The sequence below is a fragment of the Dermacentor albipictus genome, chromosome 2 (genome assembly GCF_038994185.2).
Source record: "Dermacentor albipictus isolate Rhodes 1998 colony chromosome 2, USDA_Dalb.pri_finalv2, whole genome shotgun sequence".
In the NCBI taxonomy this organism is placed as follows: Eukaryota; Metazoa; Arthropoda; class Arachnida; order Ixodida; family Ixodidae; genus Dermacentor; species Dermacentor albipictus.
The window spans coordinates 33437488-33465319 of record NC_091822.1 but is presented as its reverse complement, the minus strand read 5'-3'; the positions used below and the strand labels follow the sequence as shown (position 1 = coordinate 33465319).

The following is a 27832-nucleotide window of genomic DNA, read 5'->3' as shown; positions in this document are numbered from 1 at the left end:
ACTCTGTCGGTGACTTGTCCGAGCCGAGTGCCGTAAGCGCGGGTGTAGGCCGTGGCACCACGTGACCGCTTATAAAGAGTGTGAATAAGAGCGGAAGGCTCAATCAGTGTGGGTGGTGGTGTGGCCAGCGCGGGCAGTGGAGTTCCGTCGAGAATAGAGGTAAGTATAAGGGCGTGCATTATTAACAAGGAGACGTCGCTTGTGGGACTTTCCTTTTTTGACAGGTATACATTTAAGAAAATACTTCATGCACAAAATGATATCAAAATTACGTTTTCGCCAAAACATTTTTTGGTTTGCGAACGACACACTTTAACGTGTGGTAATCAGAATCACCTCAATGCCGATGCAAGTGGCAAGTAACGCTGGCGAACTAAGTCACCTTTTCATCTATGACAGGTGGAGGTTAAGAAAGTCGGTTAGGGTAATTTTCGAATTGTAGTTTTGTAAACGCCAATTTCAACACTTGTACCTAGTGATTCTGAAGTGTCTGATGCAATGTCAAATGCTGATGTGTGGCACTCAGCATAATTCTGCTACGTGAATCATGCTGCACAAACCGAACGTCATTCATATGATAACTCGCAATGATGTTCAAGAACATTGCTTATTACAATCCTGTATGACGCATTTGTATTCTTAATTCCATGTCTTTCACGCAGACGAACACCCGGTGAACGGCCGTTTGGCACAGGCAACGAAATGCGTCGCCCCCTGCCATTAGTCGTGATTGCCATTCTCTTCACGATGACATTAAGCATTAGAGTAAGTTCTATGATTTTGTTACATGCATGAGGTATTTGTTTTTGTTTGTTGAAACCATTGACCGGGTATATATATATATATATATATATATATATATATATATATATATTAGGACACAAGGAACGAACACGGGCGGCTGGACGGTAGCACCCGCAGACCGAGACCGAAAGTGTGAACAGTGAATGAATGCACTATAAGAGGCAACACTTGGAGCTTCACCTTAAAGAAACGATCCAAGATGAACGTGAAGGAACGAATGGCAAATCATCGGCTTCCGCACAGCAACATTGCACGGATTACTGCCGACAGTTCTCCAACCACATTTCTGCACTGTGCATATATGAATTGTTAAATAGGCCAGGCATAGTGAGTATGCAGGGATTACTACTGATGCCATTACGCACGAGTGACGTGCTCGTAAAGTTCATTTAATGCAACCACGATTCCGTCACATGCCCGTTGAGTACCAGTGGAGCCACGTTTGCTTGGATACGGTAGAATCACTTCGTCATGATTTACCATATCGCATTTACCCACACGCCACCGCCTGCATGAATGTGCACGTTTCTTTCCTGCAAGCTCGCGCCACCTAGTGTCATATTTGAAAGTTAGCATTCCCCCTTCCGATAAGTCTGCGCTGCAAGACGTGTTGTGAAATGTACCGAAACCATCCAAGAGTTGGCTACCTTCCATCAGATACTCATTCCCTTGTCCACGTGGACAAATTGACGTGGCCTACATTTTGCGGAGCCCTACAGTAGCATATTCAGGATAACCAAATTCTAAGCGTGTCCGCAATGTATCTATGTCAAAAGGCCGCCGAGCGCGGTAGTCTCGGCTTCTATCTGATAAGATATCGACGTCAGTGAAGTAACTCGCTGATGGTTATGTAAATAATCATTTGTGTGATCTACTTGTCTATACGCACGTAATCTAATAACAAGTCAAGCGAATCAAACTTCCACAATTATTCATATCTAGAGATTCTTTTACATGCGCTGTTGAAGTGCGCATTTTCCATCTCAAACTTCGCCTGTTTGACGCATTTGATGCGATACGTTTGAAAGTTGATACGACAAGCTTCTGTTGCATTCATGTAAATGTAGCAAGTGTGCGAAGGCTGCAGATTTGCTGTTGCTGCATCTTCAGTGGATGCTTTCTTTAGACCTCGCTCGCATCTTCGTGAAGGAAATGTTGCTCAATTCAGCCGCTAGCCGTTCAGGCGTTGTGCCTTTCTGTCCATAAGTGCCGTGTAATTTCGTGTGAGTCCCGAAATTTTCCTTTCCTGATTTTTGAAAACGTGAGCCAGCACGAAGTATCGCAGCTTGGAAACGTCAAATGCTTAAGATATCGCAGCGAGAAATATCACCGTAACGAACCAGCAGCTTCGCTCGGCTCCACTGCTGCAAAGCAGAACTGTTGAAATGGTGAACCGACCGACCTTATCCCATTTAATGCTTTTTCATCGACATCAACAAGCAGGTTGAAGTGCAAAGTGAAAAAAACGAACCCACTTAGACACGCCCTGAAAAAATAGTGCGAAAATTTGGATAACGAAATCGGTCAGCACGGTAAAATTTAGGTGTAGTCTGGAACATATGGCGGTGTGTGTTCTTGAATAGACTGTGGAAGGCTCATCTCAAGCGACTGAAAATATTTGATGCGTTTGTCCGTGTTTTAATAGAACTTCAGCTTCTCTGTAACCGGGTTCAATACTCTTTGCAAAATACCGGTTTAACGGAAGCGCTTACGTTACCAACCCCGCCAGTGGCGCCTAATTCTAGCAGATGTATCACCCAGGAAGGACACACAGATGTCATTGCAGTGATCTGTTATATATAGCTTAGCTGGTGGTCTAAATTGTCAATATCAACATCATGATGAAAATTTACTCCTGTTTAAAAAATATTATTGAGCCAGTGCCCTCTTCAACACAAAGTCTGTTCCGACTCTTTGTTGCGGGACAAATTGTCACAGGACGTCACTACGGGCTTTTCTACTGCGATTTACCACTGCGCTAATCAGGTAATCCGCAAACAATGGGAAGTTTAGGGACGAGCTCAAACTACAGTACAAGTGATTACAAGGCTGTTTACAATTACATAAAAATTGATCCTATATTACTATGGCATAATTTATCAGCTCCGTGAAGCCAGTTTTCCTTGTCAACTCAGGAAGAATCGCGGGAAAATCAACTGATGCCGAGTGCATGACAGGTTGCTCTCTTGAAGCTCTCAATTGCGGCAGTGCAAAGCCAAACGCGCTCTGCCTTTACAAACAAAAATGCACTTTCTTCTGTGGAAATGTGCGATATTAAAGAGCTATATATATTACATTCCATAGAAGACAGCATTCTCATGAATATAGAATGACTTTAGTAATATAAAATCCCACTTATTCCACTTTCCATCACCCATCTGCAATGCTAGTCAAGGCTATATGTGGAATACATACGCTTCACCGCACTATCTAAAAGCTTCGTTCACTATTTATAATCTCGAATCTCCAGTGACCTGCCTCCAAGCAACTGCTCAAGAAAAAGCACCATTATTTTTGGTTACTGATGTCTATAACAGACGCTCCGAAAGCAAGCACATCATTAACCTTACGTAGCGTTTGTTTCATGTTTGTTATGCCATTTTTTATTGTTAGTTAAATACATTGCATCATTCGCATGCACGCCGCTCTAATCAACAAGGGGTGCTCGGCGAGGTTGGCTTAAAATACAGACTGAAACAACAACAGCAAAATATACTCGTGGAGATGGAGGGCTTGAGCGCTTTCTCATACATGCTGTGGAGCTTCGACAAGAGTCCATCGTGGAAGTCCTTGGTTAAGTGTTTTGTCGGCGTACTCATAGCTGTTCCTGCCGAACAACCTTCCCTGTATTCGGAGACCTAAGGAAGGCACACGTTATCACTTTTCGGGTTGGTTCTTAAGCGCTGCGCCAGCCTACTGGCGCATGAATAATATTGTGCTGCTTAGCTCGAGGTCACGGGTTCAATTGCAGCTACGGCAGCCATTTTCCAATGAAAGCGGAATGCAAAAACGCTCGTGTGCTTTGATTTGTATACGCGGTAAAGAATCCCCGGTGGTCAGAATTATTCCGGACGAGCAAATGCCCATATAAAGTTAGCGTCAATTCCAACACAGGCCGTCGGGATGAATGCACTTATAATACTTTATTACGGTTTCGCATTCGCCTGACTTTGTATCCGCGGGAAATATTGAAATAAGTGTGTCCAACAAGGCATGCGATGTATAGAGGGTAATTTTTATTTATTTATTTATTTACTTACTTATTACATAGCTGCATGGCCTATGCGGGCATTACAACAGAGGGGGATGGTTACATTTTGCAAGAAGAAACAAGTGATCACATATATAAAGCGCAATAAAAAGCAACACTGTTTTCAATTAACAACATCAGGCGAAAGATCATTCCATACTCTTATAGATCGAACAAAAAAACAATACCTAAAGACGTCAAGCCTAAAAGGAAACTCTAGAACTTCCAGTGCATGGTCGCGTCTCAACGAGGTATAAGTAGGCGACTTAATATGTCATTCTCTCTCAATGCCGGTTCTTTAATAATACACAGCGTGAAAAACTTTAAGCTGAGATTTTTTTGCTGGTCTTTTAATGCTTGCCATGATAACTTAATTTTACTTTCTGTCGTACCTTATTTTGACTATATTTAATAAAACAAGCCTAGCTGCTCTATACTGCACTCTTTCACGTTCTTCCTTGAGATCAGCCGTGTACACATCCCAGCAGATATAACCGGAATCAAATAAACTACGAACATATGTGAAATACAATTGCTCTTTTAGTTTATCCTGTAACTGACTGGAGTTACGGCGCTGCAATCCTAATTAACCTATTGCTTTATTATTCCTTTATTTTCCTTATTCTTTCATTTTTTTCTTTATTTTCTTTTTAGGTTTTATTCCATCTCGAGTCAGACGTCATTAACATTCCTAAATGTTTGTATGCGTGAAGCTTCTTTATTGCCATGTTACTCAAGGTATAAGTGTATGACTAAAATGTGCGCTTACTTGAAAAGCTGGCGTGAAAACATTTTTGAACATTTAGTGACATTTCCCACGTAATACACCATGTTCCTATAATGTCTAAATCAGTTGGCAATGATGAAATGTCAGTTGCGTTACCTGTGACTCTATAAATGACACAGTCATGCGCAAACATTCTAAATGAAGACATAAGGTCCCTTTCAATATTATTATTGAAGAGTAAAACTAAAGGGGACACAGAACTCATCCCTGAGGAGCACCCGAGGTCACTGAAACATATGCAGAAGAAAAACCATTGAGCACCACAGACTGCTGTCTTGCAAGAAGATATTCGGCCATACTCGACTCCTGAAACTACTTTGGCAGTGCGGCTTTTCGTAGAGCTAAATAAAGCAAACTCGGAGCGAGCATTTTTCAAATTAGGTGTTCCGTTTGCGACTCAGTAAATATTTAAAATGGTGACTATGAGCGTTGTGACGTACCCACGGCAAAATGTGTGTGCAAGCCCCCTTGTCCTCTGTATTATACTACGCAGTAACGCGCAGTAATATATTTCGCAAAGAGAGACCCTAGTTAGTGTGCGACCTGGACTCGTCTTTAAACCACAAAGCGCTGAAATGACAATTGTATGCTACCTTGTATGTGTGCCGCATGAATGACATCTTGAAATTTTTTTGCAAGCCCTTGTTTCATAAATGCGCCGATATTGGAAACTCAAGAGAAATAAAAAGTTTTCGAGAGTGTTACAACAAGGCCTCCACAGTGACATTGCAGGACGCGGCCATTGGCCAATATTTGTGAGTTAGTATATAGATTTAGCTTTCCTTATATAACTTTGGCGGCTATATATATTCTTCAGAAGCCTTTGCATGAACCGTGGGACAATATGGTAGAAGAGGCCACAGAAAGGAAGAAGGAGAATGGGCAGGGTATACACAAACTGGCTCCCCTGAGAAAAGTGCTACAAGCGAGTTCCTGGAGCAATAGTACGCACCACTATAACAAGGAACTACGTACATTGAAGAGTTATTCATCCCCAACCGCCACACCCCACATCACAATATTAACCATTACTAATGAACGCAATGGCTCAACTAGTTGCACACTCACGGTGTACAGCAGACAATTCAGCTGAGTTAAGTCACGAAGGAAAAGCCAATGCGATTGGTGGTTGAACTGAAATATGAAGCTCACTTTAAACAATTATAATCTACAGTCGTCAAAACAGCTTGGCATGACCAGAACGAAGGTCCTGAATTCTGAGCAGACATGCTTACCTCCTGGGCTTTGTTGTTTGGCTCGGGGACAGCTATAACGGAAGGAATTTTCGTCACTTTGGTCTGGGCTGTTCAAACTAACTGAAATCGCATTGTCTGAAGCCGGCTGTCGTCTGGGCTTTTCAAAGAACATGAAGCATTTCAATCAAGAACCTTCCTTTATTTTTTGTGTCAATTAGCTTTACGTTACGTAATTACCTCAATCTTGAAGTGCGTAAGCTGTGTGTAGGCAAAAATAAACTGTCCGTATGCCCCCCATGCTTCAAACTTAGCATACTACGTCAAACACGTTTGAGGCACTGGAAAAAAAAAGAAAGAGAGAGATGTCCACTGGTGTGAGCAAAAAAAAAAGAATGTAATGCAGCACCATTCACACCTCATACGGAGCTAGATTTATTCGTCACTCTACTTCCTTTAGATTTTACCTTGTGCCTTGTGTGCGTGCTTACTAATGCCAAAGCCAAAGAAAAATAAAAGAAAACGCTTTTTCATAAATACCAGGCGAGCCGTGTGAATGGGGCGCAGCGGACGTTCAGGGCCCATGGCTTCTTGAACTGACGCCAGCTTCCGCCTTGGGTCAAGACGTCGCATGCTCTTTTGATAAATGAAGTTTATGACAGCTACTACATGCAAACTGCGTTTGTTTCAGCTAGCCGCCACTAGCTGCCGAAATCACTGATGTCGCTAGTGTGCTAGGCTTGCATAGATATGCGAACACAATTATGGGTGTATTTATAAAAAACATCTTTTTGATTGTGTGATAATAATGTGCGTTAGAACTACAAGTCATAGGGAAAAAGAGTGCTTTCTGATGAAAGTATATTGGTGACTGCAGGACATACTCTTGACTTGCACCAGACGAAAGAAACAAGCCTAAGGCCTGCCGAAATTTTAAATCATCGCAAAGAAAGTGCCAATAAATTGTGCATTTTCCTGAGGATATAAACGTCACATGCGGTCAGTGCGATTCTAAGATGGGAAAAGGTGCCCAAACGTTGAAAAAAAGCTTATTTTCAATCAAGGGGGCGTCAAAGAAGCCGCGTTTCACGAGTTTTAGATTTATTTACTGTCCAAGAACGTCCTAAGGAGGTTTTTCATAAGAAAAGCCGATTTACCTGAAAAATTGGAAGGCCTGTCAACTATTGTTGACGTTGCAAGAAAAACAGCGGCATAATGCGTCGAACTTCTCTCAACGATGACTGATATGCTTCGTAACATATTCGTTTGCAGTTGTCGGTTGCCGACGACATGATGAGCGGCCGCAGCGGGCCGCTTGAGAGGGTAAGAAACTGAACCTTCAACTCCTCTAATCACCAACAGTTCGCGCATGTGTCGGGGAGCACGTTTTATGCCTGGAACAGCAGTGCTTTCACAGATTGGTGGACGATTCAGCGGCCCATATTTGTTGAACAAGCCTTACACGAGGCAACTCCAAAGCATACATCATATTCTGCGGCGCACTCGTCGTACAAACAGATTTTCCCCCTCCCAGATTTATCTTGCTGATTTGCTTGCATAAAGTGAGTGAAAGAAGCAAGCGGGACAAATGAATATTTCGCGCTGAAAAGTGGCTTACCTTCATCGCATGCATATGCATCCCCACCACCTCCCCTCAACAAGCACACAGGCAGACATCCATTTTGAAGCGTGCATAAACGTTCATTCTCTACGTAACAAAGACGTGGGTTCTCTTCTGCTGTCAATTTCCTTCACTGGCAATGTAGGTACATCAATTTTTTGGCTAATTAAAATGTGCAGCCTTTTGAAAGCGGACATTTTCACACATTTTAGCTTCATATCCAGCAAATCTGCTTGATATGTAAAATGAGAGAAGCAGTACCTTCGCAAAGGGGAAAAAAGAAAATTAAAGAAATGAATTCTCATATTCTCAGGTATCTGTGCTTGTGTGAACGGTGCCTCAACTCAGCCTGCTTGGTGACTGCATTATTCAGCCTAATGAAAAATGACTGCGGAAATCAACGGGGAACTTTTAGAATGCCGAGCTCAATCCATTAAAAGACCGTCACCTGTTGCTCCTCAAGTTCTAGCGTTACTTGCTGAAAATATGCTAATCCAATATTCCTCTTTTTATGCATCATTTAATATGTCTTCATAACTACACGATTTCATTAGAGCACAGCGTTTGAAGTGAACGAAGCGCCTTAAATCAAGCAATTAGTTTTTCTTATCTTTGAGATTTTCTATAGACACGAAACAGTTGCTAAAGAAAAAGAAGTTTTAATACTGAAATCTTGTTTTTCATACTTCGGAACAATTTTCATTGTAGCAGAAAGAGCAAAGGGGTTCCAAAGGACAAATACATGTAAAATAATAAACTCATTTGCGCATTCTACTTTAATTACGGAATTTACGTTCACTAAATTCTTGTTGACCAACTTAAGCTGCATATAAACATAAGCCGTTCACACTAATTCGTTGGCACGATAGTAGTGCCAGGCAGAAGTTCCTCACCAGCTTTTGTGTTAAAATTTATTAAATCTTTGTCGGTGGCACTCAATACTTTATATGCCAATTTCCCCCCCTGCAGTCTGGACCGGAAGGACGTGGTCAGCCAGAGCCATTAGTAAGCAAGTATTTCATATGGTGTACTGTGCGTACTTCATGCCATTTAATCAGGCCCAATGATTGCAGCTCCTCCATCAGAAGGCTTAGTAGTAGAAACTACTCGCAGTTTACTTTGCGCGCCCAGTGTTAAGCCAGCAATCAAATGCTATTTATCGCAATGCCGACGTAGTAAGCTTAACACAAAGCTTTGGACATGGGTTTACGGCTCCCGTGATTTGGTCTCTAAAGTGATCTCCATTTGTGGACGGTGGCTCTACGCTGTCACGAGAAAGCGAGGCGACGCATGAAGGAGCACTGTACGCAACATGATCACTGAATATACCAGAAGATTTTTTTAAATTATGAGGTTTTACGTGCACATCCACGACCTGATTACGAGGCGCGCCGTAGTGGGGGACTCCGGAAATGTGGTTCATCTGGGGTTCTTTTACGTGCACCTAAACCTAAATACACGGGTGTTTTCTTATTTCGGCCCCATCGAAATGCGGCCGCCGTGGCCAGGATTCGATCCAGCAACTGCCTGCTTAGCAGCTTAACGCCATAGACACTAATCAACCACGGCGGGTATTAGAGTTGCAGGTTCAGTTGCAGGCAGCGGCAGCTACGTTCTGATGGAGGTGGTATGCAAGAACGCTCCCCTGTTATTATAGATACGTCGGACGCATGTTAATCCGACGCATGTGGTCAAGGTTAATCCGGAATCGTCCACCGCGGACACAAGTCCACGGGCACAAGTACAAACGCATACAGAGGATGCGTTTTTAACACTTTTTACAAAACGAAGCTAAATATTTGCTTTGATTAGAAATATATACTGCAGTGCAGGAGGGAGGGGACAAATATAGCTACATTTAATTTTGATTTTTTTTTCCTTTTTCTTAGGGCAGAGTTCATGTCTCGGGACGGATGAAACAGCGCAGTGGGAAGGTAGGTATATTCTTTCATACAAAATGCGTAACAAAGAAAGGGTCCGAACAGATGGGCATTAGAAGGTACTCGTACCTTATTAAGTGCGGCGGTCTTATGGATGACGTTTTAATGTTTGCTGCTAATTCCTAATACTAATCGCTGTTAATTTTTTTTGTAATATTTATTGGCTCGAGTCGGTTTTTAATGTATGCGGCGTCAAATGCAGAATATTTTCATCAATTTACGTTCGGAAATTGTAGCAGCTGCTAATCAGAGGAGTAGCCATACAGTGTTCGAGGAAATGAATGCTCCTGTTGGTTGTTTAGTGCCCAGCAAAACGGTATGTAGTGCCGCTTATTGCAGCAGGATTCCAGACTCTGGAACGAGATTCGAACTCGCGCGTGCACCTCACAGTCTGAGTCGGTCTACTTACACGTTTCTGATTTCGAATGGTAAGACCAGTTGTCTGACAGATCCCTGGGAAAGGGTGACATTCCTTTAACTTTTCTTCCTATTTTTATAGTAGAGGCTTGGCACCGCAGAATGAACGCCAATTCCTTCAAGCCACCAATGCACAACAATGTTTATTCCAATACACACATACACGATCATATGCATAGGATGGCACTGTCGTCAATGTCAGCGGTGATAAAACGAAACCAAAATATACCGTATTGACTCGTGTGCTCGTTTATCTTTAATGGGCGACCCCGTTTCACCACCTAACAAATGTTATCGCACAGCGCAGGACACGCCTGCATGTATCGGAAATTTCTGAAATGTTATCGATGGTTCCATCCACTGTCTGTCACCAAACCTTGTGTAATCTGATTGCATGTATGCGCGACGCGAATAGTGTAGAACATTGCGGAAGACACGCGGGTCCCCGTGACTACTCTGGAACATTCGACGACTGATCTATAAAAGTCGACGCGCTTGACCCGCTGATCAGATTTTCGATGATCGCCGAGTGTGTTCACCGCTATTGTTGTTCTTTGAGTGTAGCCTGCTTTTGAGGGCACCAATTCGCCGAATAAAACGCTAGTTTCGTTAATCACAGTTTTGCTGCCTTCTTCACCGTCACTGCTACGTGACAGTATATTCCATTTTTTACACAGACAGACTTAGTCAGAGCAGTAGATTATTAGGTTAGTACATTTAAATCGAGTTGTAGGTGCAGTTGGTTGCAACCACTAAAAACAACGTCCATCAAAGTGGTGTTTTTATTATGCGAATTTCAAACAAATGATAACGCTTGTTAGAAATCTTTGGTAAGCTGTTTTCGCTGTAGTCCGATGTCGCCAACTACCCGTGGTAGAAATAACAGTCTGGAGGCGGTCGCTTTCTTTGTGACTGGACCCTACGCGTTGGTTACGCTGCCGCACGAGAGCGACTTGCGGCTGGAATCACTACGGGCGCAGTGCCTTGTGAAGAGCGAGTGCTCTGCAGCCGGTGCAGATACAGTAACCTCTGGTGCATTGCAAGTGCGTGGTGGCACGGTCGACTACTTTTCAGCTGCCAGAGACGAATTACTGCTTGCCACTTCTGAGATCGGGCCTTATTCGGTAGGAGGGGACCTGTACTACCTAGCGCTACCGTTTATTCCAACCCATGTGTAAAGGGCAGCAGAGGTCGATGCCATCTTCGATAACTTCGAATCGTTTCACGTTTCAGCAGGCAGACAGTGGTCATGGTTTGCTGATCTCTTTTCCCTGCAGACTAAGTGCAAGGTCACCTTTAAATGTAATTGCAGGCCTCTTCAATTCGACAAGTTCACGAACAACCACTGTCGTTTTTCTTGCTGCCCCGCCATTGTCGGTGTAACCTTTAGCGTGTTGTTGCTTTGGTTAGCACGCTCGCGTATGGCGCACCTCCGAAGCAGGGTCAGCAAATAAAACAGCTGACAGGTGCGTGACCACACCAAGTCCAGTTCTTGGCAAATATCCATGCAGCAGAAACAGCCGGCACTTCCAATTGCTCCATGTGGGGCACAGCTGCTGCTGCTCGAGTGCAGCTGCTTGAACAAAACACCTAAAGAACTCGGTTGAACCCTACTACTTGACTGTTTACGCGCGCGCAGTATAGGTACAACTGTCGCAAGCCGATGCCGCGATCTTGCAGAATAACGTAAAGCCCGAGAGAAAGACAATTGTACTACGTTATCGCAATTAATAATTCCGGGTACACTTCCAGTGCTAACACTAACAGCAACATGCTTAGGGCAGTGCAAGTTGTGGTTTAGCTGCATACGTGCACTTCTAGACACTTAGAATAGAAACCAACCAGCATGATTGCAAATCGGCAGTTGTGCGGTGCACACTCAAGTGGACCGAGCCCTCCCATACCACGATTCTGCCATTGGTGATCTAGTAAGAGGATTGTCTGTAGATGACTGGTTATCTTAGTGCTTTTGTACGCTGCGTGGTTGATGCGTCATGTTTTGGTAGCTATTTCAACTTGCCTGTCCATGACCGGCCACCAAATCCTTTCTCGCAGCCCTTGCTTTAGTTCATACCTGATCAAGATGAGCCTCGTCAGCAGCAGCATTTACTTGAGGCGTAAGCGATGCGGTAACCACAAACTTTTCGCCAAAATCAAATCGATCACTGCTGGCAGTTCCTCACAGGCTTTGGAAAAGGGCTGGAGCTCGCCCGGATAAGCATTGTGTGGCGTCCTAGGCGATTGTATATGGCTCTGGTTTGTTGCACCGCTCTGCGTTCCGGCTGAACTTGTTCGAACTGTTCCGTGATAATGAAAGAAGGCATTTAGACAACTTGTAACAGTGTACCAGCGAAGTCTGTGATTCCTGCGAAGATGAAGTGGGCAGACGAGAAAGCGCGTCTGACACCCGATGTGTCTTTCATTTTTGATACACGGTCGTAGAATTGTACCGTAATACGTGATGTGTGTACATTGCAACCCTCAACGAATGCATTCCTCAGACTAGAGTTTAAAGCAATGTTACCAAGACTTGGTGCTCAGGAAGCAATGTGAAGGGGTGTCGCCGCAGGTAAATCTGCCAGAGCTGGCACGCCAAAATACACGTGGGTGTTTCACTATCCCCCATTGAGTGTCTCCTCTTCGTGAGTGAAAGCTTTCAACCCGCAAATGCGACAGCGTGCAGCTAATGACCGTACATCTGTTGGAGAAACGCTCCAAGAGCTTTGTTGACTGACGAAACGATGATTAGAAGGGGTGCGTCGAACATTTCCAGTGGGGCGCCGAACGCAACTGTTTCTTTGACTCTTTGAAACTGGCGTGTACTTCGTTATGCTACATGAACAGTTGCCTCTTCCTCTGAAGAACGCACATAGGTTTCACAATTTTAGCAGCGTTAGGAATGCACCTAGCGTAGTATTCGACGAATCCTAGGGATGAGCGAAGACTGTCAGTGGATGCCCAGGTGTTCTTGATGGAGGCAACCGTAAGCTGCAACGATACACATGCCTTCACTGTGATCCTGTGGTCCGCACGCTTACCTTTATGCTGGAAAAACACGAGAAGTTTTTCACATGACTGGGAAATTGGAATTGTGCAGAAAGTGGTTCACTACAGATGTCAATACTGGGCAAAATTTATTGCTTTAGGCTGTCATAATTGTGAACAGGCTGCCATCAGGGCCACAAGATTGAAAATACTTCTATCGCTTAACGTACTCGCTGAAGAGCTTTTCGTCAAACAACGCAGAACTAGGTGTAGGAGCCATGGTGTGCTGCTCATTGACACCAGTGTTGAAACCTGAAAGTTTATAGGGGAAGAATGAAAAAAAATAGGCCGCGAAACAATGTGAGAGTGCCTGCACTTCTACTCCACTAGAGTCGAGCAGACGAAAACACTTTCCGCATTTACTTGAGTGCTTGACGATACATTTCCGAAATTCCACCGGCTGGCCAAAGGTACTCTTTTCCGAGAATGCAATGTATGAGTAGTGACCCAACTGATCAATCGTTTAGATTTTCCGTGCGCATGATTTCTATGCTTTAAGGCAGGGATAAGCTCAGAGTAGAACTAGTGGGAACACTTACAGCATGTGGGTCTGTACTCGGGAATGCATGTGAGCACATTGTTCAAATCAAGTTCAGCAAACTTAGCCTCTTGTTCACCAGCATTGGCTTTGTCTGTAACCACTGAGCAATTAGTGGTAGACAAGTGGTATAACCAACATAATCACCACACTCTGAAGGAAAAAGAGGATTAATTTGTGCCACTGAACGAGTTCTACCTCAGCTGACACAAACTTACCCGAACGCACAAATGAAATGTCAGAACAAGAGACATGTATAACTTCAGCATTCGACATGCAAAGTCTAAGACGTTATCACAGCAGTTGGTGATCAAATTATTCTGCTGAAGGTAACAAAAGGCCAGGAAACCCCACCACGGGCTGCACTTGTACTGTATGGAGTGAGTGCAATGACAAAATGTAAGTTTGTTCCAACGAATTCTTGGGGTAATAAAAGCGCAAAGAGTGATTACTGTGTGCTAGCTATGGGATATATTACACATGAAGTAGAAATGATGAGCTCATGAAACAAGACAAAAGGAAATACTTTGTGGTACAGAGACAAATTTAGATAATTTCTCACAGCGCTTTGTGTGGATTTGTATGCAAATCGGCTCCTACAGTCTTTCTATGTGATTGCATTGAACACATCTCAGTGAACTGTAAACGGCAATCAGTAGTCCTTTGTGTTCAAAACCCACAGAACTGCCGAATACATTGCAGTGCTGCTGAAAAAAGTTTGAAGCAGAAATTTCATTGCAGACCCAATTTTGAGAAATAACAAGAATAGCAAAAGACAAAATGACATTGCAGAAAGCCTCACATCATTTTGTGGGAAATCCACCAGCGTTTCGATAAAAGGTGTAAAAATTACAGAATATTTTGTTTCTTTGGAGCTATCTTGGAAGCATGACGCATGTAGTCATGTAGCGCCTTACGAAACGGCTTCAGTATACATCCCATTGATCACACTGACAGCTAGTTCAGGAGTTTAAGGGCTTCATCATCGACGACTACAATGAAAGAATACGTAGGCCTATAATGCGTTAAATGTCGCCGAAAGGAGGGGACGGAGCTATTCCATGCCTTTCATTGCCGTGTCAGATCGGAAGAGGTTGTTTCTGCTCTCAACTTAGTAGGTAAAATAACCTCAGGTCGCTGTGGCTGTTGAGCAAGATATAACGTCGCAGTTTTCATAGCTCCGACCGATGCTGGGCCTTCGTTTGTTTAGTGTTTTTGCCTTTTCCTACTGACGGTCCAAAAGTAAGTGGGGAAATGCCCACCCATTGTTCCCCTGTGCATTGAAGTTCTTCAGGTGACGTTGAGGAAGAAGTAGTAGTAGTTAGTTGAATCCGATTTAATGGCACAAAAGCGGCTAAGGCTATGCTGCGCCAAACACGAGGTGTTTTAAAATACACTTTAGGAAAGAAAAACTTGTGATATAATCTATATATAATGCAAAAATCCAGAATCGTCCAGAAATTTACGCATATCGCCTAATGGGACTACGGGATCATCACCTAAAGCAAAGCAGGGTGTAAAGGCATGTGTAGTTGATATAGGTTGTGAAAAGGTTTCGTCTGGGTATTTCAATGTGTGAACATTTCAGTAATATATGCATACCTGTTAGTGGTTCTTGGAATTTCTGACATGTTGGTGTGTCTTCTTTCGCAAGTGAATAATTGTTTGTGAAGTTGTGTGCCCAATAGGAAGTCGGTATAAAACCACTTCGAAGAACCGCTCCTGATGATAACATGACTTTCACTCACCAACATTGGGTTTAGTGAGGCGTAGCTTGTTGTCGGTACAACGGTCCCAGTCGTGTTGCCATTTTGACGTTAAGGCTTTTCTAATCGCATGGATACTATCTTTATATGGAAGTGTTGTGTTTTTTATGTCTTTGTATGCTGCCATCGATGGACATCTATGAGCTGCTTCATTACCCGGTACCCCAACAGGGTTTGGAACCCAGCAGAAGCGAATTGACCTCCCGTATTTGTTAAGCGGCACCATGGTTAATGTCTCCTTTTCAGCATTTCACACTCAGATTTCAGATGTACAGCCTTTAGTGTGTTTAAGGAATCAGTGTATATAACTGAATTTTTGTGTTTATCAGTTATAATCTTTTTAACAACAACTCATATAGCGTGAACTTCGGCCGTTAAAACAGAAGCGTGCTGTGGTAAAAGTAGAAGTAGTAGCAAAGGCAGAAAGCCCTCCGGACTCGGCAGGCATTTTCCGAGGCGTGGCAGTTGCTCGTGGCGTCAGTTCGTCACGCAGGCACCGAACCTCTGCTCGAAGGGAGGCCAAGATTTGGCTCTGTGGCTCCATGCCACGGGAATGATCATTTCGAAGCTGCTTATTGCACTCTCGCAGTGGGGAAAATTCTTCTCTGAGGAATAACGTTTCTTCTAGCAAGCCAAGGAAGAGGTGGCAGAGAAGGGCCTTCTGGCCAGAAAGTTCACCCGGACCCGCCATGATTGCTCAGTGGCTATGGTGTTGGGCTGCAGAGCATGAGGTCGGGGGATCGAATCCCGGCCATGGCGGCCGCTATGCTAGAATAGCAGCTTGGGCTTGTTGGTTTTCCCTCCTGCTAGTAACAGCGCAAAATGTAGACAAGGGACGAGACAAGAAGACACCCCAAGCGCTGACTTTCAACGTTGTTGAAAGTCAGGGCTTGTGGTGTCTTCTTGTCTCGTCCCTTGTCTACATTTTGCGCTGTTACTAGCAGGCCGCTATGCGATGGAGGCGAAATGCGAAAACACCCGTATGCTTAGATTTAGGTGCACGTTAAAGAACCCCAGGTGGTCGAAATTTCCGGCGTTCTCCGCTAGGGCGTGCCTCATAATCAGAAAGTGATTTTCGCACGTAAAACCCCATAATAAAATTATTTTTTTAACGTCACCCGGCAGGGCCCTAAAGGAGAAGTGAGGAACACTTTCAGAAGTAGAAGACTGTAGACAGCACGTCACCTGGTTGTAGTCACTAGGCTTAACATTTGGTGCGCAAATTCACGCAAATTGCATGAAAAGTAGGGTGATCCGGACTGAAAAGTTCCAGTTAGTCATCCGGCCAGGTTATAGACTTCGCATGCGCACATTTTTCACAGCTTTCACAAGGAAATAATGGCTGTTTACTAAAAAGAAGGTACAAGCAGTGCAAGCATGCGCCTTTACGGGTCGCCATTCTTATAACTACAATAATAATATTAAATAGGCAGTAAGTAAGTCAATTGTCTATTATAATGCCCAGAAACAGCTACGGCGCAGATATACTCGTGTAGCTAAAAAGTAGTGCGCAAGACAAAATGTACGAAAACCTATGTGGTTGACAAAACAATCCGATTTTAAGAAACAAATCGCTAACCGTAAAACGAGGAAGCAGATAAAATGGAGTTCATCATACAACATGATAATCTACATTTATGCAAAGCACAGGAAATTAAATGTGAGATGGTTTGGCGGTGCAGAAAAAATATCCTGCCACGTTGAAATGAAAGAATCAACTACTTCACTTTTCCAACGCACCTTGGAGGACTTCGTCGTCATCGGTGTGTCGACATATCGGCAATGCGAGAAGGTCAATAGATGCAAAATACTTACTATATGTTTTTGAGGTGTACCCACGGGGCAGTCTTGAATGCAAGAAGGCCGACCAGAAAATGTGGAATTTAACCGGCACTGAAAATTGCCCATGATTAAGAAGCTTTGGGCATAGTACAATGCCTAGGAGCATCCTTATAGGGCAACAAGAGGTCTGACCTAATACGTCTTGGGTTTAGAAGTGGCAGTTGGGGTATATTTAGGAGGGTTGGATTGTGGTCTCCACAACAGCACAGCCAGTGCTTGCAAATAGATATCACTTTATTTTGGACGCCTTCAGCGAGGCCAGGGGCGCTACGATGCAAATGCATTCCATGCTTTTGTAATCCAGTTCTGCAATCAGTCCTCCACGATTGGGCAAAAATTTTCGGGCGGCCCCCACTTCACCTGTCTGTCACGGGACGTCACGAAAACCGCGAGAACGTCTCATGTGATATTACATATGTGTCCACACTAAATATACATGATTAAACCAAAGGAAAAATAATTATTTCTGATTCGACACCTTTCTCGCCAGTTGCTGTCTACTCTTGGTCAAATGTTTTTTGGCTGCAGCATTCACCTTTCCGTCACGCGACGTCACAAAACCACGAAAACGCAACTCTATGAACTGGCCTGTACGTGTTCAAGACGCAATATTATACCGAACCAAACTGATATTTTTTCCCTCAGTTCTTTCTCAATGCGAAAGGATTAGAACCTGGCTGAACGCCGGTCACTGTGGCGCTGTCTACTCGTAAGTGCAGGGGAGCATCGATTTATTTGCATAGAACAGAAATTTTTGCGCGCCAGTGTAACCTTATCAAGCCCATTCGGCACGTATACAGCACTTGGCCAACTATTCTTTACTGAGGATACGCTCTGGTAGCATTTTTAGTTTTGCATTGCCCGCCGCCACGACTTTCGACCAGCCACTTTCCTCATCTGGTCATCTACTTGCACTCTGCTGGCTCGGTTCCATTGCGACCCTCTCCAATTGAGCGCGCTCTTCGCTTCTGTCAGTCAATTCGATAAGTAAATCTGCTCAATGCAGGCTATGGTATTCCTTTTGAAGGCGAAAAAGTTACCTCCTATAAACGAGAAGTGCGTTGGATTGCGCTTTTAAGACAACGGTACGGATTAACACCCGATGGTTGAGTCAGTGGCTGCGTAAATTTGACGACAGGAGATTGGAATAAAAACAGATTCCAAAAGTATTGCGTTATAGGACTTTTGAAGTGGATTTGCACGTTCCGTCCCGAACTTCATAGGCATAGTCTACTAGTAGAATGCACACGGCAGAATACAACTTCCGAAAGATAAACAAGGGAGTGGAAGTCAAGCGACATATGAGGAACGATACTAAGAGCGCGAACGCTACGTTGTTTCGCATATTTAGCGTGATCCGCATATTTAGCGTGTATTCGTGCGCGTGAAATACACACCAATATCTTTCATTTCATCAACCCTGGGCAGTGGAGCATCTCGAAGGGTGTAAGAAGTCTGCACTTGCTGTGTTTTCCGGATGTAACTCAATGACATAGTTTCGGAAGCATTTAGGAGTATGTTAGTGTTTCTGCACCAGTTGAAAAGTGAAAAAAAAATTTCTTTCTGCAGATCAATACAGTACTGAACAAAGTTGACAGTATCAAAAATCTTAAATAGAAAAAACGTCATCAGCGACTTTAGGTCGTCAGAAGGAATGAAGAGTGTCGATTAGCTGAGCAAATGTTATGAACAATAGGCATAGGAGAGGGTGAAGAATAGATTTTTGTGTAACTCCGCTCGTGACTGCCTAGGTAATAGACCTCTGTCTTTTACGTATGCGAGAAATCTCTATCTAGACTGTCGTCTTCATAGACCTCGGTCTATTAATGCCAAGGAAGCATGATATTATGCTTAGGTAATTTGTTACTACAGCAGTGATAAAAGAAGGTGTGTCCGCGTACTTGAGCTTTGTTAGAATGATATCGTGGCAAACTACGTCAAATTCTTAACTTATATCAGAGTAGAGAACGTATAATCAACCCCAGTTTTCCACAGTGGAGTTTAAAAATCTAGAGACCACTGCGTATGCAAAAAAAAAAGAATTAACGTCTTCTGAAATTGTATGAAAGCATGGCGCTGGTCAAGCAGGCGCACATGGGCAGCACACTTGGTTTCAGACTTTATGCCTAAGCTGAGAAGAAAAAATAAATTTAGCGGCAACTCTGGTCCTTAAGCTTTTGCATGAGACTGGGTATAAGCATGGGTATTAGCATGGGTCATAAACGTGACCAAGTCCATTGTTCTGAAGCGCCCCGCTACAAAGGCGTGCTGATCATCTGCTCTGAGCACTAATAGCGAGCAGGGAATGCACTACATATTCAAACACTTTAGATGCAGCGCAGAGGATAGATATAGGCCGGTAGTTAGTAAGTGCCCTTCTAGCACATAATTTGTGCACAGGCACTACCTGCGCTACCTTCCAAGCACTAGGAAACGTACTATTGAAGGCGCTTATGAGGGCAGGGCCAAGTATGGTTTTGGGTGTCTTAAACAATGCGGAGGGATACCATCCGCACCACAAAGAAGGGAAGATTCGAGGAACTTCATACTCTGGAAAGCAAGATATTCATTGAGTGATATCGTGTACACCGTGCCAGACTGAGAAGGAAGGGTACTTGAGGGAGAACCATCTCTTACACCAAATAGGGAAACGAACTCTTCTGCAAAAGCATCGGCAGTTCGACACAACATTGCCCTTTTAATCAACAGCACATATGTTTCCGACACTTTTCTTAGAAGGATGACAACCTTCGTACCTCCAGACATACTTTGAAATACGTGTCGCACTAGTTTCAACATGTTAAATGTAGTTGTACTGGTCATTCTTATAATAACATCTGCAACGACACCGACAACGCCTAAATTCAATTTCTCACTTGTCTAGGCCTGTTTCCCCCTCTTTTCTGCGTGCACGAGCTTTCAGTTATAGTGTCCTTTTCAATTCCTTAGAAAACCATTAAGCTGACCAGGAGTTTTTGAGCGGTGTTGTTGGTATAAACATTTCACTTAAATCATCAGTCGCTCTCGCCAGCAAATTAGCCTGTTCATCAGTATCACTTGTTCCATCTACGAATGACCAATCAGCGTTTTCAAGATAATGATAGAAGCCAACGTAGCCTCCAAGGGAAGACTTGAAGCTGCGCTTGGTGCTGTTAGCTCAACGAATGCAGGACGTATTGCTAGCAGGGTTTTAAAAAACAATCATAGAAGGGCGGAAATCACTGGGAGCAGCCAGATGAATTTTGCAGCGCATCAAGGCAATAGTGGCAAGATTCGTTAGACATAAATCTAGCTCACTGCGCCTCCAGTTCTGAGTGAAGTTTGGCTGCTGCATGGAAGTAATTATTACTGTTATGAGGCTCTGCAGGAGCGAACGATGATGAGAGAACTGACAAAGATGACGATCACCGGTAGTCGTGCGCACGAGCTCCATCTTGTATGCCTGTCTTCTGCCTGTTGTATATATCTAGTAAATATATTGTCAAACGTATTTTCTCCCCGTGACATTTTGGTGGTGAATGCGGCTATTTCAAGACGGATATACGCCGCGGACGCTCCTTGGCGGCATTTACAATACCAGAGCACAGCAGGGACGAGAATGCTTCGAGAAGGTCACCTACCGTGCCCCAACCGTCCGCCTTAGCCACCCCTTATCCTCCATGCTCACTGTCAACCCTCTTCCCAAGAACATACACCCTGGGCATCACGTCGTCCGCCGCTCTGCCCACGCCTCCGCCCTATGGCGCCAGCACGGCACACAGTCCGGCACTGTGTATGTCCATGTGGCCCCATACAATTTCCACCCCACCTACGGCCTTGCCACCACTTCCCATAAACTTTCTCCTCTCACCGTTGCTACTATACCTGCCCCCATCCCCACTGTCGCAGTGGAAGCAGCTATTGCGCTCGCCATTGCGACTACCCCGGCCAGCTTCGTATTCAGCGACTCCCAAGCTGCAGTCTACAGCTTTGCGAAGGGCCGCATCTCTTCCTCTGCGCTCAGCATCCTTAAGCGTTCCCCTCCCCCTTCTCGTCGTATCCAATTCCCCTGGGTTCCGCCTAACGCGGGGCACCCTGGCAACGAGGCGATGAATTCCATCGCTCACGACATGGCAAATGGAGCTGGCCCTCTCTACTCCGGGATGGGCATGCCTGGTCCCTCCTCACCTTTCATGACATCACCCTTCATTACCGCAACGCTCGCCGGTCGCTCCGTCCCCCTCCCAAATATCTGTCTAATCTGCAACAGAGCAGGTGGCGCCAGTTACAGGCACACACTTTCTTCTCTCCGGACCAACTTGCCCTTATTCACCCCGGTGCCTTCTCATCCGAATGCATGCTCTGCAGACACCCACGAGCAGACTATGCTCATATCCTGTATTCATGCCCGAAACATTCTCCCCCTGCCTCTTGGCATGTATCTAGTCCCCAGCTGTGGGAGGCTGCTTTGGCCAGCTCGGAACCAGTTGTCCAGCTACGGCTAACGATCTGGGCAGCGGAAGTCGCTGCCAGGCATAATCTAGAGGCCACGACTAGCAGCCTGAAGGCCACCCACGGATCGGCGGCATATAATTTTTTTTCACTTTTGGCATTCACTAAATAAAGGTCGCACCACCGCCGCCACCGCGAGCCGCCCCGTCATCTTTACACAACCGCGTAACCCAGGTATATTTTCCAGCTATGACAACACCGACGTCGAAGGTCGGCTTCAACTGTACCGACGGGTGAGCACTAGCAACATCTGGGGCCCGACTCTGATGCTAGCGAACATCATAGTTTACCGGGTGGGCATGACACAACTGTGGTTTATGAACCACCAACGGGAACTTACGAGCTGGGAGGCATGTAAGCAAAAGCTCATCGATCAGTTTGGCAAGCCCGTCTGATGCCGTCGTGCTGAGCAGAAAGAACTTGCTAGCCGAGCTAAGACTTGCACCGAGTCCTATGTGACGTACATCCAGGACCTGCTCGCGCTTTGTCGCAAAGTCGACGAAACGATGCCGGAAACTGAAAAGGTTGCGCATATCCTCAAAGGCGTCGCGGATGACGCGTTTACACTTCTGGTTTTTAAAAACTCATCTACAGTGAAAGACGTCATAAAGAAGCAAAAGGTCGCCGCATTACTCCGAACTTCGCACGTCTTCCGAACATGGCTGCGACATCTACCTGCGAGGACCTCCGTCTCCCACCCGTTTCACCCGTTCCTGCTGCACCCGACAATATTGTGCGCATCATCCGGCACGAGACTGAAGCTGCCTCCTCAGTTCCCATTCAGGTGTGTAATGCCGACGAGTCCCACACAACCATTTCCCTTATCCAAACCATGGTGCGTCAAGAACTAACAAACGCAGAATTACAGACGCTTTGCCCAGTGAACGGACCTGACTACCGCCCGCCTTCCGCACCTGGGTTATGCAGACGCCCAACCGTTCGTCTTCGCTATCAGCATTATTCCGCAGAACAGCGCACTTCCGATGACAGGCCGATCTGCTTCTGTTGTGGACGCGTTGGACACATTTCGCGTCATTGGCGCAGTGTTTGGAACTCGCAGCCTTGGCCGAGCTATCGAAACATTCGACGTCCAAGTGGTAGTTCCCGAGTGCCGGTACACAATGACGACGACAGCGCTCCGCCATCATCACCAGCACGATTAAACTGCTCCCCTTCCCCTTCACGACACCTGCCCCGCTCATATCTGCGTCGTCGCTCTTCTTCTACATACTTCCACCACTCTTCGGAAAAGTGACGGGCGCAGCTTTGAGAGGTGAGCCTGCCACGACAACCCTACCCGAAATTTACCTACTCACACTACCTCGACATCACAGCCTCATCAACGTAGACGTGGACGGTATACCTGACACAGCACTCATTGACACCGGCGCCCACATATCGTTCATGAACTCAAAACTCCGTATCCGTTTGGAAAAAATTCTTACACCTGCTCCGATCGCTGTACACGAGTAGCCGAGTGCGACTCCGGCTGTTGCTGGGTTGTGTACCGCCCGTGTCGCTGTTGCCGGACGCCACACTTCAGTTTTGTTTTATGCCTTGGATGAGTGCCCACATGCGATCATCTTAGGACTTTACTTTCTCTCGGCACATTCGGCGCCTATTGACTGCTCTGCAGAAGTTATCCAGCTTGCCTTACCTCATGCCATTGAGACTTCTGATACTGCGCCGAGTCCGCTGTGTTCCACCGATTGCATTTGTCTACCAATCTAGCCGTGACTTACATGGACGTCTCTCCAGATCGCCCTGTGGACGACGGTGATTACATCGTGTTGCCCAGCGCTACCGTTCCCTGTTCGCAGAATGCCATGTTCGCACACTTGATCATCTGTTTAAAGGGAATGCCGCATGTCTCCATACTGTGAATTTTTGACTCTGCCCTTAAGTAATACCCCAGGGTATCTCTCTTGCAACCCTGGCTCCAGGTTCCGACTATCATGTTTTCCACTTAACTGAGCCTGCTGCACAGCCTCCTGCTTCTATTGATTCGAACCCCACGATGCTAGATAACGTAACGAAGATGATCGCCACTGACTTTCCTGTCGTACACGTACACGCGCGTTGGGGCCTGTTCATGTCATATCAGGATATTTTTGATCTCTATGACCGGCCACTGGGAAAAACAACCGTTGTCAAGCATCGGATTCACTCCGGCGATGCCAAACCGTACACCGACGTGCCCATGGTGTCTCCTCCGCTGAGCACCAACTTAAACAAAAGGAAGTTGACAGAATGCTCGCCCATGATATAATCGAACCTTCTTCAAGCCCATGGCATCTCCTGTCATGCTCGTTAGAAAGAACGACAACAGCTGGCGCTTCTGTATCGACTAGCAGAATCTTAACCAAGTAACAAAAAAGACGTGTATCCCTTTCCTCGGATACGGGACACCCTTGACTATCTAAGTGGTCCATGTATTTTTATTGGATGGATTGACATTCGTTCCGGGAATTGGCAGATTGCAGTTCTCGACATGGATCGTGAAAAGGCGCGGTTTGTTACACCTGATGGGATCTATCAGTTTAAGGTAATTCCATTCGGCCTATGCAATGTTCCCGCCATATTCGAACGAATGATGGACGCCAACCTTCATGGCTTCAAGTGGTAAATCTGCGTGTGCTACCTCGATGATGCCATTGTCTTTTTGACGATTTTTGACGCACACATCAAACAACTCTCAACAGTTCTTTCGGTGTTCCCCAAGGCGAAGCTTCAGCTCAATTTGAAGAAATGTCACTTTGTCCGCCGGCAACTTACTGTGTTCGGACAAAGCATCGACTTTTCCGGTGTTCGTGCCAATCAGGAGAAACTTCACGTGGTCAACGATTTCCCTGTTCCCACCTGCGCAACCGACGTTCAATGCTTTGTAGGCCTCTGGTCCTACTTCTGCAGGTTCATGCAAACTTTGGCTGACATCGCACGCCCTCTAACGGAATTTCTTAAGAAATACGCGAATTTTGTCTGGGGTCCTGCCCAAGCTAGGGCGTTCGCTGAGCTGACGACGCGACTCACGTCACCACCGATTCTCGGCCACTTTGACGTGTCCGCCTGAACGGAGGTTCGCACCGATGCCAGCCGCCACGGTATCGGCGCTGTTTTGGCACACCGACACAACGGTATCAAAAGTCTCACTGCGTACGTTAGCCGCCTTCTGCCACCAGCCGAATGCAATTACTCGATCACCGAACGTGAATGCCTCGCCCACGTTTAGGCAGTAAGTAGATTTCGCCCCTACCTCTACGGACGGCCTTTCATCTCCACGCCCTTCGTTGGCGGTCCTCCTTAAAAGATCCAGCTAGACGTCTCGGTCAGTGGGCTCTACGGATCCAAGAGTACGCTTAGACAGTGGTGTATAGGACACGCCACCTCCACTAGGACGCTGATTAATTGTCACATCACCCAATAGACCCACCAGACCAGCCTGAGACCGGCGAGTCAACTTGCGTCGTCTCGGTTACCGCGCTTGGTTACTTCACCGATGAGCAACGACGCGACCCTTACCTGAGAGACATAAATTCTCAGCCTGATGGACCTGCCAACTTCACCCCCTTCGAGCAAGGTTGGGCTCCAAGATGGCATATTGTACCGTCACAAAATCCACCCTGATGGCCCTACTCGTCGTTCCCAAGGATATGCATGATCCTGTGCTTGTCCAGTTACATGGTGACCCAACCACTGGTCATCTGGGGGTCTCAAAGACATATGACCGTTTTCGGCGTCGTTTCTTGTGGGCCGGTATTTACCGTTCCGTTTGCTGTTACGTCGCCTCCTGCAAATCTTCTCAGCACCACAAAAACCGGCAGCCTTACTAGCTGGCCGTCTTTAGCTCATGGAAATACCATCTTCGCCATTGTTTCGAATTATTCTTGATATCATTGGCCATTTTCCGGTATCGCTTAGTAGGAACAAGTGGATAGCAGTTGCTACGGACGGACGGTAGGCGACAGCGCGGACTCTCCCTACCAGTTATGCAACCGCCATCGCTGGCTTCCTTCATGACGCAGTGATACTTCACTACGGCGCTCCTCGAAAACTCCTTACCGACCGGGGCCACTACTTTCTTTCACAGGTTGTCCAGGACATCTTGCACATATGCGCTACAAAGCACAAGTTTACAGTGGCGTATCACCTTCAGACCAACGGCCTTACAGAGCCGTTCAATAGAACTATCCCAGAAATGCTCGCTATGTACGTCTCCACCAACCACCGTGGTCCAGATGCCGCTCTGCCGTTCGTCACATTCACCTACAATACGTCCCGCCATGATTCTGCTCGTCTTTCTTTGTTTTTTTTTTCATTTTATGGACGAGACCCTACACTACCGTTTGACACGATCCTCCCAGCCGTTCTCAATACGTCAGAATATGCGCGAGATGTCCTATCTAGAGCGACTGAGGCACGTGAGATTGCAGGCCTGCGTCTTATCGCTTCACAAGAAAAGCAACGACACATCTACGACACTCGTCACCACGATGCCCACTTTAATCCTAGTGACATCGAGCTTCTTAGGAAGCAAGCATGGTGATATCGCCTTTGTGAGAAGCTGATTTCACCCTACTCATACCGATACCGTGTCTTGCGTCAATTGACAGTCGTGATCTACGAGTTACAAGCTTTCGATACCTCCATAACGAGATCCTCCTCTGATATCATTCATGTCGCTCGACTGAAGCGATACCACTAAAACCTACCAAGCGCCAGGACAGTGCCATCGTCGCCGGGGATCATGCTACGAGGCGCTGCCGGAGTGAACGGTGATGAGATGACTGAAGAAGACGCCAATCGCCGATATTCACCCGCCCGGGCTCCATTTTGTATGCCTGTCTTCTGCCCGTTGTATATATCTCGTAAATATATTGTCACGCATCTTTTCTCCCCATACCAATATAAAGTCAAATAAGGACTGGCATTTTTGAGAGATGGAAAATGAATTCTGGCAGACGGAATTATTAGTCCATGAAATTACGGGTACATTAAAGTCACTAATAGTAATATTAACGATAACGATAGTACAATTTTCACGTCGCCTAAGCGTCACCTTTAGGAGTGGAACGTGATAGCAGTCAATAATCCCTGAGTGCTTCTGATGCATCCAGGCAACTGCAGCTTATGTAGCCGTAATGTTTAACGCAAACCGCTGGCGACGAACGCTCTAGACGAAGGTGAGTTCTGTGGTTCTTTTTTTTTTTTTTGAGGAACTGAGAGGGCCGTGCCGCTACTACTAAGACAGACCTCAAACGGCAGCTGGAAAACGCTATCGCTTTAAAAGGAGTAGGTGTTTCAGTTTTCTTGTAGCAGAATTATGTTTTATCATATATTCAAATTACAATCCGACGCTACCATGCCTGTAGGTTGTGTGTAAGTCGTACTTTACGATTTATCTGCGTATTGTACCTTGAGAAATTTAATTAGTTTACTAACTTCGTTGCGCCACATAGAGCGCCTGCATAGATGGATATGCGTAGTTCCAAATTCTTTTTGCCGAAGTGATGTCTGACGCTGAGTGATGTCCTCACGCCCACGCTGGATTTCCTGCGAAACGGGGCCCTTAGCGCAATCGCACTAATATGCACATATTCTAGAGGTCAGAAACTATGCATACCGCGGGCATATACGTCTTGGGCCTACATCAGTTTAAATACATGGAATCTGCTGTAGATATGTAGGGTGAGGCTGACGATATTCTCTTACACGCGTATAGCTCAGACCTCGTTGCACTTGACATACTGTCGCGCGTACAATTACTTATTACTGTTATTTTTTGTTTAGTGCGTAGTTGTGAACTACAAATAACTACAACTACATGAAACCAAATGAACTACAAATAGAAACCGCACATCTCTACTAGCTAGTGCAATACCTCCGGTCGAAACAAGAGTACTTTCGGTTACCTTCACACAAGATAATACATACGCGAAGGGTTGTGCTTTGGCATATAGGGGCTGTATGCCTTGTTTATTCCATGTACTGGCAACAAATTTATTGTAAACATTTCTTGTTTTCTTTGTTTTTGCACTAGGGGCGGAGCGGTGGTGTCGACGACATGTGAACCATCATTTACAAACAAGTCGTTGGAATAAAATTGCGCCAGCCCATAAGAAGCGTTGGTATTTTCATGGA

The 27832-nt window shown here is 45.4% G+C and overlaps 1 long non-coding RNA gene across 1 annotated transcript; it reads left to right on the top strand.

Annotated features, from left to right (window-relative positions):
* Positions 1 to 27832, top strand: LOC139055908 (uncharacterized). The gene is made up of 6 exons (XR_011511997.1): positions 1 to 159; positions 663 to 765; positions 7307 to 7357; positions 8625 to 8660; positions 9545 to 9589; positions 27732 to 27832. It is a non-coding gene; the product is annotated as an uncharacterized lncRNA (long non-coding RNA).